Source organism: Eupeodes corollae, chromosome 1 (genome assembly GCF_945859685.1).
Source record: "Eupeodes corollae chromosome 1, idEupCoro1.1, whole genome shotgun sequence".
In the NCBI taxonomy this organism is placed as follows: domain Eukaryota; kingdom Metazoa; phylum Arthropoda; class Insecta; order Diptera; family Syrphidae; genus Eupeodes; species Eupeodes corollae.
In genome coordinates, this window is record NC_079147.1 from 29499096 (window position 1) to 29515013 (window position 15918).

General features: G+C 34.0%; 1 protein-coding gene across 2 annotated transcripts in view; it reads right to left on the reverse strand.

Moving 5' to 3' along the window:
- LOC129939442 (uncharacterized) overlaps nucleotides 1-15918 on the reverse strand; it is a 557049-nt gene that overhangs the window by 170901 nt on the left and 370230 nt on the right. The window lies entirely within an intron of this gene.

Below are 15918 nucleotides of genomic sequence, written 5' to 3' on the forward strand. Positions count from 1 at the left end.
CACCAATATTGATCTAAACAAGTCATACCATTTGATACTTCAGTCAAATTGTACGTCTTTTACCTTAATTTTGGTAAAATTAACATTAAAAATTCCCTTAGTACGACTAAGGAATTAATACCTCATCTAATAGTATGACCGTCATTCTGCTAAAGGGTATATTTTGTGCACACTTATCAGAATTCCTGTAAGAGGGAGTATTATGGTTGACTCGTTTTAGGAAGGACTGCTTTAAAATAACGGTAAATAAGATTGAAACAAGGAGTTTTGCGATTGAAATTAAGGGATTTGAATGGCCTTTGTTCGATACTGTAGAAGACTGTTAAGTAGGTTAATTAAGCAATAGTCCAGAAATTGGAATTAAAGTCAAGCTTTAGCCGTATAAAAATCTGATAGATAACAGCGATATTATAACTTTGACTTCGTCCAATACCTTGGGAAATACAAACATCTAACGACATTTTTGGCGATCGACAGTGCATTTGTTGGTTGAGATGGCCCAGGTCCTGCGCGGAGTGTAGCGCCATCTTAAGTACGTAAGTAAGCATCTGTGATAAAGTATGCCTTAACGACAGTTGTAGATAACATCGAATTTTCGATACAATAAATTCTAAGTCAGAATATAAAGAGATTGTCAGACCCTGTTTTTTCACTTCCTCATCAAAAAAAGAGAAAGGTTGAGAATTTACACAACCAATATGAAAAGCCTAGGGTACTATCATCAGTAAAGGAGGCAAGAAGTTCATAGGTTTAACACAAGAGAAGAAAAGAACAAAAAAATATCGCATACAGGACAGCGCCCTGGGGTACACCAGAATTTATTTTGTTTGGTTTTCAAACTTGATACCATCCAATACTACTTTTAATTGAACGGTCCAAAAGCAAATTTCTAATACCTATAATGAAGGAGGGATTCTTCAAAACTGACAGACTGCTTTTGAGATAAGAAAGCCTGATGCTAAACTTAATCAAATGCTCTTTAAGAATCCAGCGAAATAATCTTCATTTTTCTTTAACATAAACCTTAAAGGATTTGTTCTTGTTTTAGGTAAGATGAACCATGAGATTACCGGAGGACCTATTGCTATAAAAGCCATATTGTCGGTCGTTAGCTAGCAACCAATTGTTGAGCTTTTTCTTAAGCTGATGATTAATTAGTGATTTCATGATCTTGGAAATAGAAAATAAGTGCGATAAGTCTATAATTAAAGTAGGAGGAGAATTCAATCAAATTCACATACAAATTTGGATTTTTAAAATAAAGAAAATGGTTATCCAATAACATGAACAATTTTGAGAAGTCTTCTATTTGATCAGATGTCACTTTTAAAGCTGTCATATTTTGAAGTTTGACGAATTAAACATCTGAATGAATTCACTACAAAAATACTTAGGTTCGGAAGACTAAAACATTTATGGGTTGTCTGTTGTCGTAAAGCACTTGCTTGCCCTTAAATAGAGAAACAGTGGGAAAAATTAAGATGTTGGAGGACAAGTGACGTAAAGAATAAAAACCGAGTACATCGCTGAAAATCGTCTAAAAATATAACCGCTGTAGAACGTAGTGTCAATAAAAACTAAAGTTTGGGTATTCCTCGACGATCTTTCGAATAAGGCATTAACGCCATTACACAGTATTTTGCATTGAGCCTTAATATTGAAATATCATCTCCAATCATTAGGTCTTTATTCATCTTGGAAGCAACGTAAATAAAGCAGAACAGACACATTGGAGGCTTACTTAAAAAAAACCTCTTTTTGGGAAAACAATTTTAACGGGCAACTATTATATAAGACCTTTAGTTTTTTTTCAGAACCTTCCCTTAAATAGAACAAGTTTAATTATAAGTTCATATCTAAAAATTTATACTACTATTATAAATGGAAAAGCCAGTAATTTTTTTTATTAAATTTGTTTGTTTGCTTGTTTGTCCGTTCTTCACATCGCAAGGGAGCAATATTATAACATGACTTTTTGTACGGAAGTAGTCATGAGGGTGAAAAGTGCTTTAAGCTACTTTTTCAAAATCAAATCAAATGGGGTGGCGCAACAGTCCGTTGTGAACCAGGGCCTAGTGACTTACAACTCTCAACCATTCCTGTGTGCGAGTACTGTTGTCAGGAATGGAAGGGACCTACAATTTAAGGCCGAATCCGAACGGCTAGTTTGAGAAAGCACTTTTTCATGACAAGAATTACTCTTGAAGGATTTGTCAATTCCTCGCAAGAGGCAGTACCCGCGAAATTATTTTTTTAAATTAAGCTGGCACAGGCAGGGATTGAACCCAAGACCCCTTGCATGACAGTCCAACGCACTAACCATCATGCCACGGCTACTTTTTACCGAGGTTTAATATCTCATTCCCAGCTTATTCGAGCAGATTCGACGGTAACACTTATAATGTTTTTTTTTAGAACACTAATTAGAAGCATATTGTTAGGTGCTGCTTTTTGACCAAAAATCGTTGCCTACTTTCAAGAGATTCTTAAAATAGCATCAACGCATGAAACTATGCTGAACAACTATTACAAATAGAGAAAGGGATGTTAAAAACTGTTGCAGAGACCTTTTTTTTTGTAATTAAGTACAGAGTAATTCTGAACTTATTTCAATTTTTTTTTGTCTGAATTACAAAATAATATAAATGATGATCAGTTTCGCTGTCAAATAGCAAAAAAAACAACAAAATAAATTAGAAATTATTGCATCAAGTAGCAAGTGATACGAGGAAGAATTTGTCACAGACACTTGAATTGATTCAGAACAGAGCACGTACACTTGAGCTTCTGGTGTGTCTTCACTGCAATTGAAATCAGGCGAAATTTAGATGTTCAGACTTCGTGTCACAAAACTTGCTCGAAACATTATAAGTGCAAATATCTTAACCGGCCCAGGATGGTTTTCGAAAGGGTGAAAATGAAATTATTACAGATTTACCATTTCAATTAAAAAGCCTTCAATCCCAGATTAACAGAGTTTCGCTATGACAATTAATAAGGCACGAGAACAAACAAACTAGCGGGGAGAACTTGGAAAAGTCGAGCTTCATTATTTTAACAATAGACAGCGTTACTTTTGGTTTCTCTTTGTTTCATTTGATTGTGAAAAGCTTATCAACCAACTCATTTATATACTTGGACTTGGATATTTTGATTTTACCTCCTGGATATAGATTTTTTTATTTATTTATTTCAAAATCGCTTACAAAGTAGGACAAAAGTCTCATACAGTTTTCAGCCTTTAAATTTATTTATTTTAAATAAAATTTAAATCTTAAACTTCACATGCATATAATATAACAGGTAGTAAAAAAGGTTCGGCAAGTAGCAATTTAATCTTAGTTGGAATGAAACTTCGAGTCAGCTAAAGAGCACGAAGACTACCGTAGACTTTTCCAATGGTACTATTAAGGTGGTCGTTTCATGTAAGGGTACGATTGAAAATTATTCCTATATTTCTGGCAGTACTGACATAGTCTAGTCAATGACTTCGCCTTCAAGCTTTAAGGGGTTAAGGACCGAAAAATCAAAGGTTTTGTAATATATCGGAAGAGCTGTTGATTTAAGAGGATTTAAGCAAAGATGGTTCTTTTTGGACCATTGTAGAATAAGGAACAGGTGCTCATTCATTAAATTTACGGCATCTTTTTTCGCTACAAAGGGTCGACTCATAAGGAGCTATACGTCATCAGCATAAATATGAATCAGACAATCTTTAACAACATGTGGAAGCTCGTTTACATATAGTGAGAAGAGGATTGGTCTGAGGATAGATCCCTGAGGCTTTCTAGCTAAGACATTGAGAAAGGAAGAAGAACGTTCACTTGTCACCACGCATTGTTGTCTTCCGCTTAGGTACGAATGAACAAGCTTACAGGGTTCTAAGGATGTGAGTATGACAACTGTTCTTAAAATATTTAAAGGAAACTAAGTTTCAGGTTCCTGTGTAAAAATTTATATAACAATTTTATGACTGCCATGATTTACAATAAAGGTATTTTATAAGTTTTAAAATTGAAATACACAAAGAATTCCTAAACTTCATTAAATTTTATTAGAATCGATTCTTCGATAAATAAGCATAGTTTAGAAAACTAGCCTACCCTTAATTTTCTATTCTCTGGAAATTCTTCAAACCACAAACATGCTCGTCTTACAACTTGAATTTATATTTAATTTTTGTTTTATTAGAAAAAAATTAAAATTGAAAACTAAAAATATTTCTGCTGTGTGCAGCACATTTTATGCACATTTCTTTTCTATATTTTTTTTTTCAATTTTATTTTCTTAATTTATTTTATATTTTATGCCATTCACCCTACAAAAACGCCATTCCCCTAAATTTCATTCAACATCATTCTTCTCCCACAAGACAGGACAATGACGACGACTATGATGATGATGATGCTGATGCTTACAACTTGAGAAAAATGAATATTACGATCATCAAAAAAAAAAAGAAAAGAAAAACATAATGGAAAGAGGAAAATTCTTCATGGATGAATTCTTAAATTGTGTTTTTTTGGAATCGTGGCTAGAAATAGAGTAGAATGAAGCATAATAGCTCCCTGGTCAAGGATATGGACAGAACAAAAAAAAACTACCCCACCACGAAAAAAAAATATGGAACAAGGGTTGAGTTGAAATTTTTGAACTCGTACTTTTGTTCCGAATAAATTACACATTCTACATTTTTAGCAACTTAAAAAAAAGGAAAAAGAAAAACAGACAGGAGTGCAGCCCAGAGAAAAGAATCGGACGGAGATAAATGAGGAAAACATAAAAATTAAATCCTTAAAGGAAAAGAGCGTACTCTTTTATATAAAACCACCAAACTCAGGACATACCTTCCTCATATTTCATATTTTCATATTTTTATGTTTTTTTTTTTTTTATTTTCCAAGGATAAAAAGTAGTTCACTGAACCATGTTCATTATATTCTCTTGTTGAATGGAGTTGTTAATATCCTGATTTTTTTTTGTGTGTGTGTGTATTCCTTTCAACATCATAACTGTACTCTATTTTCTGGTTACTTTTCTATATTTGTTCTGATGGGAAAATTGCACATAGCAAAGGATTTAAGTGGAAAATTTAAATTGGATAACGATAATAGTTGGGAAAATGTGTTTTTTGAAAATAATAGAAAAAACTTTTAAAAAAATTTGCAATTAATTGGAGCATGAAAAAGACCTTTGGAGTGGGTTAGAGAAACAATTGAAAAACCTACATGGAAAAAATTAAAAAAAAAAACAAAATGTTTTTGGAAGTCCAGGTGTATTCGGGTATTTTCAGGTAAGTGGAAAATTGGCAAGTCTGGTTAATTAAAAAAATCTGCTCCAAATTGACTCATTGTTACAGACACTTACACTCTAAAAGAGAGTTGCACGTTTTCACTTTACTTAATTTGATAACTTTTGGTATAAATGCATGAAGACTTTTGAATGGGATTCCCATTTAAAAATAATATTTTATATATTATGGTTTTAGTTTGAAACAAAGCTTTACAGTTTTAAAATAGGTTAAATGCTTTAAGTTTTCAATATTTACTTAAATCCAAACTTAAAAGTAACCTTATTTTAAGTACTTTTAACAAAAAAATGGTCTTTTGTTGAGTCAATGAGTTTAGAGAATTAGTTAAACTTACTGATTAATTGATAAAGAGGACTGTTAAGTCATAGTTCAATTTACTAAAAAGAGTCCTAAGGGGTAAATTTCTTTTCAAGCTAGTCTGACTAAGATTAAAATGCTATCGACAAAGAATAGAGAGATATGAAATATTTCCAGTAATAAAACAGGACTGCAAATACTATCAGTAAATACTGGAACCCTCAGGAAAATCTTTCGAAGAGGTCAAGTTTTTCTTTAGCTGTTTTATAATGTAATTATAGTGATCAGAAAACGTTAAGTTGAGTTGAGTCTAGTGCAACATCAAGATCAGAAAAATTGGATTTTCTATTCAAACGTGACGAATTACTTTTGAGGGGAGAACACATTGTTCCATATTCGTCAATTTTTAAAATAAAATGATTTTTATTGCAGTATTCCCAAAATTGGTTTAGATTTGTTTCAGCTCTTCACAATTCCCAATGGAGTTACTAATACGAAAATTTTGAGCATGATCTGAAGTTATTAGGGATATAGAATAAATCAAATAAACAGCAATAGAACAACGTGACTCTCTTGAGGTACCCCAGAATTGACATGAAGTGTTGCTCATAAACATGACGCTATAATATCTATTTTTGAGTTGAGGCCAAATCCACGGTCGTAAGGTGCAATTTAATTTAATTTATTAAGAAGAATTTCATGATTTAATTTGTCAAATGCCTTTCCAAATTCTATAAAGATACAATCGACTTGAGAGTGTTTTTCGAAAGCACCCAAACAAAAAGTAGAGAATTATAAGTTAGTTATTGTAGATATTTTCTCACAAATCCAGTTAATGGATAAGAACTGAAAACAAAATGATGTTATAGGCAAGGGATTCCAGCAATTCAGGAGTAGCAAAAAACTTCGCTATAGGACTATTATTCTTATAACTAAATTGTTAGAACCTCTATTTATGGACTGGCGTTATGAATATTTCCAAAGATAAGATATGGGAATTTCTAAAATGTTCCTTGTTTTTTTTTAATTTCTTAATACATTTTCTTATTAAGTCCCTGTTATTCACTAAAATACCGAAAATAGGTAAAAGTCGGGGTTGTTATTGAAATGGATATCGATGTTGGCATTTCTCGTATTGTAGGAGATTAAAATCAGATTGAATTTTAGTTTATCTGGCCTGCATTGAGAAGGAGGGTTATCCCTGATAAGCTAACCTCTATTATCAAAGAAACTTAAATTGGGTCTAAATGTCACGTCTTTTACGGGGGTAGGTTGTCAAACGAGTTTGAATTCCAAGGTGGAGTCAGGCAGGGTTGCATATTGTCACTAATACTTTTCTTATCTGCATTAGTTATGTGCTGCAGGACTTGAATAAGATGGACTCTAAAAACACACCTAAAACACCTTGATTTTAAAGTCTATCTATGCTTGAAATCCCACGAAATATTTGATATCCATCAAATGACAACAAGGTTGAAGAGCGAAGAAATCGTGGGGCTGACGATCAACACGAAAAAAATAAGGTGCTTCGCCTCGAAACGCCCCACTCATCATCTCTAGTAATTATTGCACAGTAAGTATTTGGAAGTATGCGATCTCTACCGGAAGTGCAACCAAACCAGATATCGTTAGCCGTAAATAGGGAAATCTAAGGCTGTGTTCAGGATGTTGCTCAATGTTTAGAGGAACAATTTCCTCAGCTGGAAGACAAAGCTACGACTGTTCCGCTGAAACGTTAAATCACATGGAATATAATAACAAAAATTACTAGGAAACTGCAGACCTTTATTAATATGATCCTACCTTCATTAATTTGTGTCTTTCCAATGAAGGAGTGAATATGATAAGGTATCAGGAAGCCGTATACGAAGGCGCAAGTGGCGCTGTGGATTAAACACACGCTTTAGTAAGGTAATCAGCTCAATCGCAGAGATTGAGGACTTTATAGGTCTGGAACCTTAGTAAGTAATAAAGTAAAGGAAATACAAAGTAGTAAGCATTTTAAAGACAGTTAAGTAAATTAGTCAAGTTAATGGAAGAGAACGTTGAACTCGCCAAAATATTATTTTCCAAAGCTGTAGCTAATGAGATAATGTTGCTTTCGAGCTTAATAGCATAGGTCCTCCATAACAAAAAAAACTTCAGAAAAGTGGAAAAACCGATCTGAAATGCCGCATTAAAAAGAGAAAATAGAAGTAAATACCACTAATGGAAGCCCCAACATGTCATAGTCATAGGGTTTCACATTTATTCTGTAGTATAAAGTTTGAAGGGCAGCTTTTCAAATCCAGTGGTCATTTTAAGCCACTTTTAAAACTATGTGAAGTTGTAAAACTGGTGTTTATTTTAGGGTTATAAAACTTTAATTTTGCAGCACTACTTTATAAAGCGGCTTTTTTGTCTGCTGTCAAGCCGTTTGTCTCTAAGTTTGGATTGAAATTTAAAGAACTGAAGCCATGAGATCAAGATGCTTTTACAATATCGATAAAAAATGGATATGTTCAGGAATACATTTTGCTTAGCGATGAAGGGTACTTTTGGGTAAATGGATACGTCAATAAACAAAACTTCCGCGTTTTTAATGATGATATTCCACATGTTTATGTAGAGACACTTTTACATCCACAAGTGGACTATTTAGTGTGCTTCAGGGGTTTGGTTGATTGATTTCTCGGTATTTATTTAACACATGATTCAAAGGGCTTCTGTCATTAGTGGCATATTCACATTGGCGTTCAAAAGGTGTTAAGATGGTTTGAAAAATGATTAAATTCTTATCTCACTAGTCCACCATTAAAAAAACAAACAAGTTATCCCACTTCTGAGCACATGTAAAATTATTTTTTTTATTTAATCAATCTAACTAACTTTAAAATGTTCAACTTGATAAAGTTTTATAATTTAGCAAAAATCTACTTAGAACTTGAGGAAACAAAATAAATCAATTAAATTCAGAAATAAAACTTTATTTTATTGAAATTATTAAAAGCCTATAACAATTCCTAATAATAAATATAGTTGAGGACCCATTAGATAGTCTAGAAAGTTTAAGTATCTCTTTTAAAAATATTTTCAAATAAAAGAAAAAATACGAAAAAAAAACTTCTTAATTAAGCTTAAGAAATTTTAAATTCCAAAAGTCTTACCGCTTGAAATATTAAATAGAGCAAGACTTATAAAAAATCAACGTTATTAAAAAGCCTTAAGAAAATTTTATATTTCCCCACCTAAAAGCAATTTATGAATATTCCGGTGGTATTTTATCGTAAAATTTACTGAAGGATAAAAGTTCCAGGACTTAAAAACAAAACATACCTCCCAAAGCTAAAGCTAACTTCCTCGAATTAAATCCTTTATTTCTAGGCCAATGATTTAAAGAACAATTGTACATATTTATACTTTCTTCAAAAGTTGTGCGAATTTTGACTTTGTAACTGTGACCATCCTTCCTCCCCAAACAAAAAAAAAATACAAAAAATTATAATATAATAATCATAATTCTGATCGACGACTTCTAACTGGAAATAAGTCATAACTGTTGTTTGTTTTGGACGTGGACATGAGCGTAAACGTGGTATCATCATCCATCGCCTCAACAAGCCCTATCCACCATTTTGTTTCTTTTTTATAAGAGTGGGAATGTGACTTTAACGTTAACGTTCTTCACAAGGTTTGGTTTTGAGGATGAGAATTGGGGATTGGAGCCATCAATGTACTCGGTATTTTGTTTTTGTAGCTACTTTTCTTTTCGAATGATGCTTACAACCTCCTACTCCTTGTTCATCTAATGCTGTTCCTGACTGTAAGTGCTGTTCTGTTATAGCAGCTGCTGTGCGTGACTTGAGAGAAAGCCCAAACTCATTGGCTCTTCCCATCATCAGGACGAACGAAGAAGTATCCAAAAGCCTAAATATATATATATTATATATTTTTTCTTATACATTTGTATTTGTTCATGGTTGGTTGACTTGAATCCTGAAATATTTTCCTTAAGTTTTTGTTGCTTTCTGCCCATTTCGTTGTGTTATTGGAATAACTTTTACTTTATTTCAATGGTTTGTGGCAGTTTTCAATATTTTACGATCCTGTTTCAATGCTTTGTTAGGATTTTATTGTTCCTTCAGAAATGATGGCTGACAAGAATAAAGGAGAGGGAGGTGATGACGAGGACGATGGTGATGGTGGTGATGGTGACTATGATTTTTTTTTCTTTTCTATTGCTTTGATTGTTGCTATACTCGTACTTTACAATGATATAATATTTTTTGTACTCATTGTAGAAAGTATAGAAAGTCCTTTTTGCAACAAAAAGGACTTCTGGCAAAAGTCATTCTTCATATTAATGACGACGATTTCAAGTGCCCCAGCGACAATTTCAATGGGCGGGCAAGCAAAATTTAGTGCGAATATGCTACTGTTTCCGTTTTTGAAAGCAACCATGAAGGATATAACATAAAGGACGAACGAGAGACGGCAACGGAACACAACGACGACGACGTGCGGTAGCAGCAGAGAGAGTAGATATAGAAGGTTAAGTATACCTACGTATATTTCTATGGTATACCAAAGTATAGAAACGAATATAAGGACAACGAATAGGAGTTGTGTTTATTTTTCACATGGCTGACAGGACGAGAACAATAAGTTATTTTATATTTTTTTTTGCGTAACAAGGAAACAAGAAAAAGAAGAAGAAGAGAGATGCTTTTCGGTCATAAATCAATAGATTCCAATTAATTTTTGTAATTTTTCTTGATTTTCTGCTGTGCTATGTGACGGCAGCTGTTCGGTGGTCCGTGATGTATCCTTATACACAAATATATATATATAAGAAGAAGGAGTCCTTTTTTGTTTGTTTTTTCTTCTTTTTTTTTTTGGTCATCCTCCTATTTAATGCGGATGGTTTGGTTTGTGTAAGGACTTTAAGGAGGAATTCCTTCAAATTTGATGGAGGTATAGAGAAAATAGGAAGAAGATATAAAGTGCTGCGGTGGAAGAGGTGGGATAAATTTATGGAAGAGAAAAATATGAGTATTTCAATTCGCGACAAGTTCTTTTTTTGGATACATTTTTTCGTCTTGTTTTTTTTTTATCAAAAGCAATAAATTTTATGATGATTATGATTTGAGAAGATAAACGATCTGATTGTTAAAATGTGGATAATTTAGTTTTATCGTGCTTTGACGTTGAAAGAAGGAATTAGTAGAGAATTTTTGTGTTATGGTTGAGGTTGAGTGAAGTTCAGGAATTAGTTCTATAGGATTTTCCAATTATTTGTTTAACTGTCACTTTTAAAACAGTCATGTTTAGCGTCAGTCGAATAAAGCTACGCTTTTACTTAAGAACGAAACGATGCAAGCTTCAACAACGGGTTGAAATAGTTACAATTCACTTAAAATAATGGTGAACATTTTGAAGACTAGTTCGAATAACTAAGCGACTTTTAAGTCGTCATTAAACACCTTCTCGGCCGACAATAGTTAAACTAGGAACATTTTAGCTGCTGGATCATGTTTATGATGATGTATATAGCTAGTAGTGGGGACGAATCCTCTTTGATCTTTGGGTAAAAAGTATTTAATTATTGACAATAAAATATGTATTATTCAAGAACTATTGTCTTAAGGCTTTTAATGTTCAGTTAACATAAAAATAATTGAGTCCACACGAAACACATTTGTAAACAAATTCGAAAATAAAATATTATTTAAAAATGAAATAAAAAAAGTGGTTTTGGCGATTTTGTCTGTGGGTTTGTCTAGCCTTGTTTGTAAGACCTAAATTATTAGATCGATTGAGTTAAAACTTGAAAATAATTTTGCTCAATGACATCTTTTTCAATTTTAAACTTGTATGTAGACCTAAGTTTCATTTTTATAATAAATGTCCTTTGTCTGTAGAACAATTCTTTAACTCCTAAAAATACTGTCAGAAAATAATTATAATTCAAAAGATAGCACTAGGTTTTTCTAGACGAAGGATGTGTAACACCCTTAATACCAGCCAAAACCTCCACATGTCAAAACTTAAGACCAAATCAACAAGGGAAGAAATTCAACACTGCATGCCACCGGAGAACGCTAAATACTACAATAAGCAATTGACCGGGAAGATATCAGTTGCATTTTAATTCACAAGCGTCAACAACCCTTGGAACCTGTTACGTGATATTTTAAAGCTAGGAGCTGAGATTGTCAGCCAACAAAATAAAAGAATCCTTGGTATGATGATGAATGTGCGGAACTGAAAATTCAAGGATCCTGCAATGGAAAATAAGAATAGCTTATAGAAAGAAATGAGCATCCGCAGCTTCTTAGCTCAAATATCTCGAGGAGTCCAGCACCACCATCAACATACGTTGGATCCACAAAACTGCCAAACAAATGGAATCTGGTTTTAGAAACGGCACGCAAGCTCTTCGAAACAGCGAAAGAAACTTAGTCACCGAAAATCTAGGGTATTGTTGCCGGGTTTACGTAGCGCTTCAACCAGCTACTGAATGGATCATTATGTAGACGTAAGAAACAAGCAAACAATTATGAGACAAGTCAATGAAGACCCAATCTCAACGACCGCTAATAAAGAGGTTAAGAAAGCCATCCACTAGCTTAAAAACAACAAATCCGCCGGCTCGGATTGTCTACTTCCAAAACTATTGAAATATGGAGGTAATGTCCTCGTAGGGCGAATCTCATCATTTAAGTGTAGGAAGAGAAAGTATGCCTGATGACATACTCAATATGCCCAAACTACACAAACACACTCAATATGCCCAAACTTGTAAAAATTACAAAGGCATATCCCTGGTTAATGCCTCTCACAGGATCTTCTCCAACATACTATGTAAGCGTTTTAAACCTTTCAGCAGTACGACCCAGTGTGGCTCCGGGCTAGTAAGATCAACGATAAACCAAATTTTCACATTAATGCAAATCCTGGAAAAGACCAATGCATGTTAAGCCGAGACCCACCAACTTTTCATCGACTTCAAAGTCACTAAGAGCTTCTATAGAATTCTAAACTCGCGATCTCGAAAAAAATGTTAAAGCTCTGGAAAGTGCAAATGGGTAACAACAATTTAGGATTTTGGCAAAGAGATGCTTTAACTTCTAGCATGTGATTTCTTCAACACAGAACTGAAGCAGATAGTACGCAAGAGTGGTGTTAACCTGAAAGGCACTATCTTAAACAAGTCTTTACAATTGGTATACAGTCAAACTTCCTTATATAACGAACTTCTACATAACGAAGATCTCTCTATTACGAATTGATTTTGAGCACACATCTGTTTGGTTACGTTTTTGGTGTGTTTTGATCTCCTAATAGCGAATTTTTCTCTACAACGAACAGATTTTGTTGCTGGAAAACCAAATCTCATACATTTTTGTTTTCACATAAAGATTTAAAATGCAAACATTCTAGGTTCAAGCTTCAGTAAATTTAATTGAAAATGTCTCGAAGTATCATTTCTCTTGAGAAAAAGTTGTTGATAATTAATAAAGTTGACCAAGAAACAGATAGTACTATTGATGTGTTTCGAACCTTTCTGGAGATGAAGAGTAACGTACCGACTAATTTATTTGAATATCTCAATTTATTAGACGATTTTGTTGAAAAAGAAAAATGGAAGAATGTTATCCAAACTAAAATCACTGACTTCTTTAAATAAAAGTAAAAACCAAAAAATTTCTGTATAACGAATTTTCTATAACGAAATAATTTTCTGGTCCTGTGCAATTTCGCTATAAGGAAGTTTGACTGTATATTGACATCATCGGAAACTCTAAGCGAGCTATTCTACAAGAATTTACAGCTTTAGATGATAAAAAAAGTATATGCTATTAACAAAGTTTCATCTGTCCACCACCTTGGACAAAAATTCACTATTAGTAGCAATAATTTGGAGGTAGTCAAGGAGTTCACCTACCTAGGAACAATATTCTAAGAACGACACCTTAGTGGAAATCGAACGAAGAATTATCCTAGCGAAACACATTTCAGTTTGGCCAAACAAATGGGGTTCAGAACTATTTTCTCGAGAGGCAAAGTGCACGTCTACTAACTAACTTCTACTCTACGGCGCCAAGTGCTAGACGATAAGTAAAAAGTGGAATTGATACTGGGAACCTTCGAGAGATAAATTCGAACTTTGGTCCTATATGCGAAGAGGGCGAATGGAGGAGAAGATTGAATCGTGAAATGTTCGGGCTGTATCTAGATAGGGATGTAATTCAAATCAAGCTTACTACACTGGCTCGACCACATCTTGCGAAAGGAGAACAACAAAATCTTCGAATACCAGCTGCCAAGTTCGAGACGACGAGAAAGACCGAACATTCCCTGCAAAGACAAGGCATGAGCGCTTTGTCTCGCTTACTGCAGAGAGGTGGCAAGGGACCGCAAACGATGGAAGAACGATGGATCGGGAGCAGCATAAGTAGGCAAGTAAACGATGTTCAATTTGAAATTGAGATTGTACAATTCTTTCAAAAACACACTATTACTCTTTGAAAAAACACTGTTTTCAACAATTAGTTTCCTAAAATCTGTTTTCCTTAGTAACAATTAGTTTGTTTTATAAACTGATTTATTTGCAACCGATGCCCCAATAAGTGTCTTATTTGATAAATATTTCCAAACATATTTTGTTACCAGATCTGAGACTCTTCTGTTTCCATATTCTTCTCTTTTATGAAATTATTGGTAAATTGTCAATATTCATATCATATCCACTCACTCAGGAGGGAAAACAGTATATTTACCAACCATTATAAGACCTCATCTCCTAGCTGTTTCCCAACTATAACGCCCATCGCTTTAAAAAGTAATATAGATCTAGAGTTAATTTCATTCTTCTTCTAAATAGTCAATCGAAAAACCTTATTTTTTAATGTCTATCTATCGCAAAAACAAACCTCCCTCTGTCCCCTATAATCGTTTGTATATCGCAGCACACTTCTAACATCAATATATCCAAGTGAAACGAGGTCCTTTGCCAAAAAGGATAAACAAAAAATAGGTATTGGTAGGTAGGTACTCAAAAAAGAAAAATCCCATAAAATTGCAAACTCTCATACTCGGCGGCGCGCGGCGGCGGCGGATGACGTAGATATAGCAAAGAACTAGGACAAAATACTAAAACAATATCCTTCCAATCATCAATCTCAATATCTCAAAATCGATGGCGTCCTAATTTTTCATCTAAATTTTTTTCGGAGAGCGCGTGTAGATATGTATTGACGTAGTTTAGGTATATCGTATACAGCAGTAGCGTAGAGGGTTTTCCCTCCAATGTTCACATCTATTTCAGCGAAACGAGCAGTTGTTATTTGTATGGCACTTTCAAAGCTAATAAAACCGAAACATATATAGAAAAAACAATCAAGCATCCTTTCTCGTCCTTTTAGATCCCTTTTACCTACGAGTAAGTATAGTAGCAGCAACAGCAGGAGCTGTAGAAAGCAGAAAAAGAAGCAATTTTGCCTGCCAATCTCACACCATACCTACACCAAGGACTAAAGGACCGAAACAAATGATTTGTGGTTTTATATTTTGAGGGTAATTGCTGCAGAGAAAACCATCACCACACAGCAAAATGGCCATTTAAAGGGGGTATAGAGTCGGTATTCTTTAAATTGAATTGTGGAGGGTATTCCACTCCTTTTTTTTTTGTTATTTCTTTCACTTCTTCCTCCCGTTTTCTACTTTCTTTTTTTTTTGATTTTTTGGCAACAACCCCTCAGTTTTATAAAGTACTATAGATATACTCATAGTGGTGGTGGCCCTTGTCCTCGTCCTGATCATAGTCGTCCGTGTCGTAAGAATACACTCTACAGCTTTAGGAATATTTTGATTTCTGACCTTTTGTTGAATGAACCCCGGATCTGGCAATTCTACCGAGTCGAGTGTAGCTAGCTAGCTATTAACGTAAAGTGCAGCACCAGGGTGACTGACTGTAGAAATGGAGTTCACATTTTTATAAATAGAACGACCACAAGGGGCCAAGAAAAAGTCCAAAAGTAGCTCTATAAGTCATCGATTTCATTCGGTCAGTAAACCAATTTTTGTGGGTATACCTAAATATATACGGTGGGGTTCTTAAAGGGTTCCACATTTTGCCCTCTATACCCTTATTTTTGTACCATTTACACTCCCCCTTCCACCCTTCTCCCATACGATGGTTTTCATTTCGCTCTTTGTGTTTTTTTTTTAGCGCGCTAAGTTTTGGCGAAATCGGTTTTCGGTTTTCGAATGTGTAATGTAGTTTTTTTTTTGGTTTTTAGTGTCTTGTATGTTTTGGTTGGGTTGCT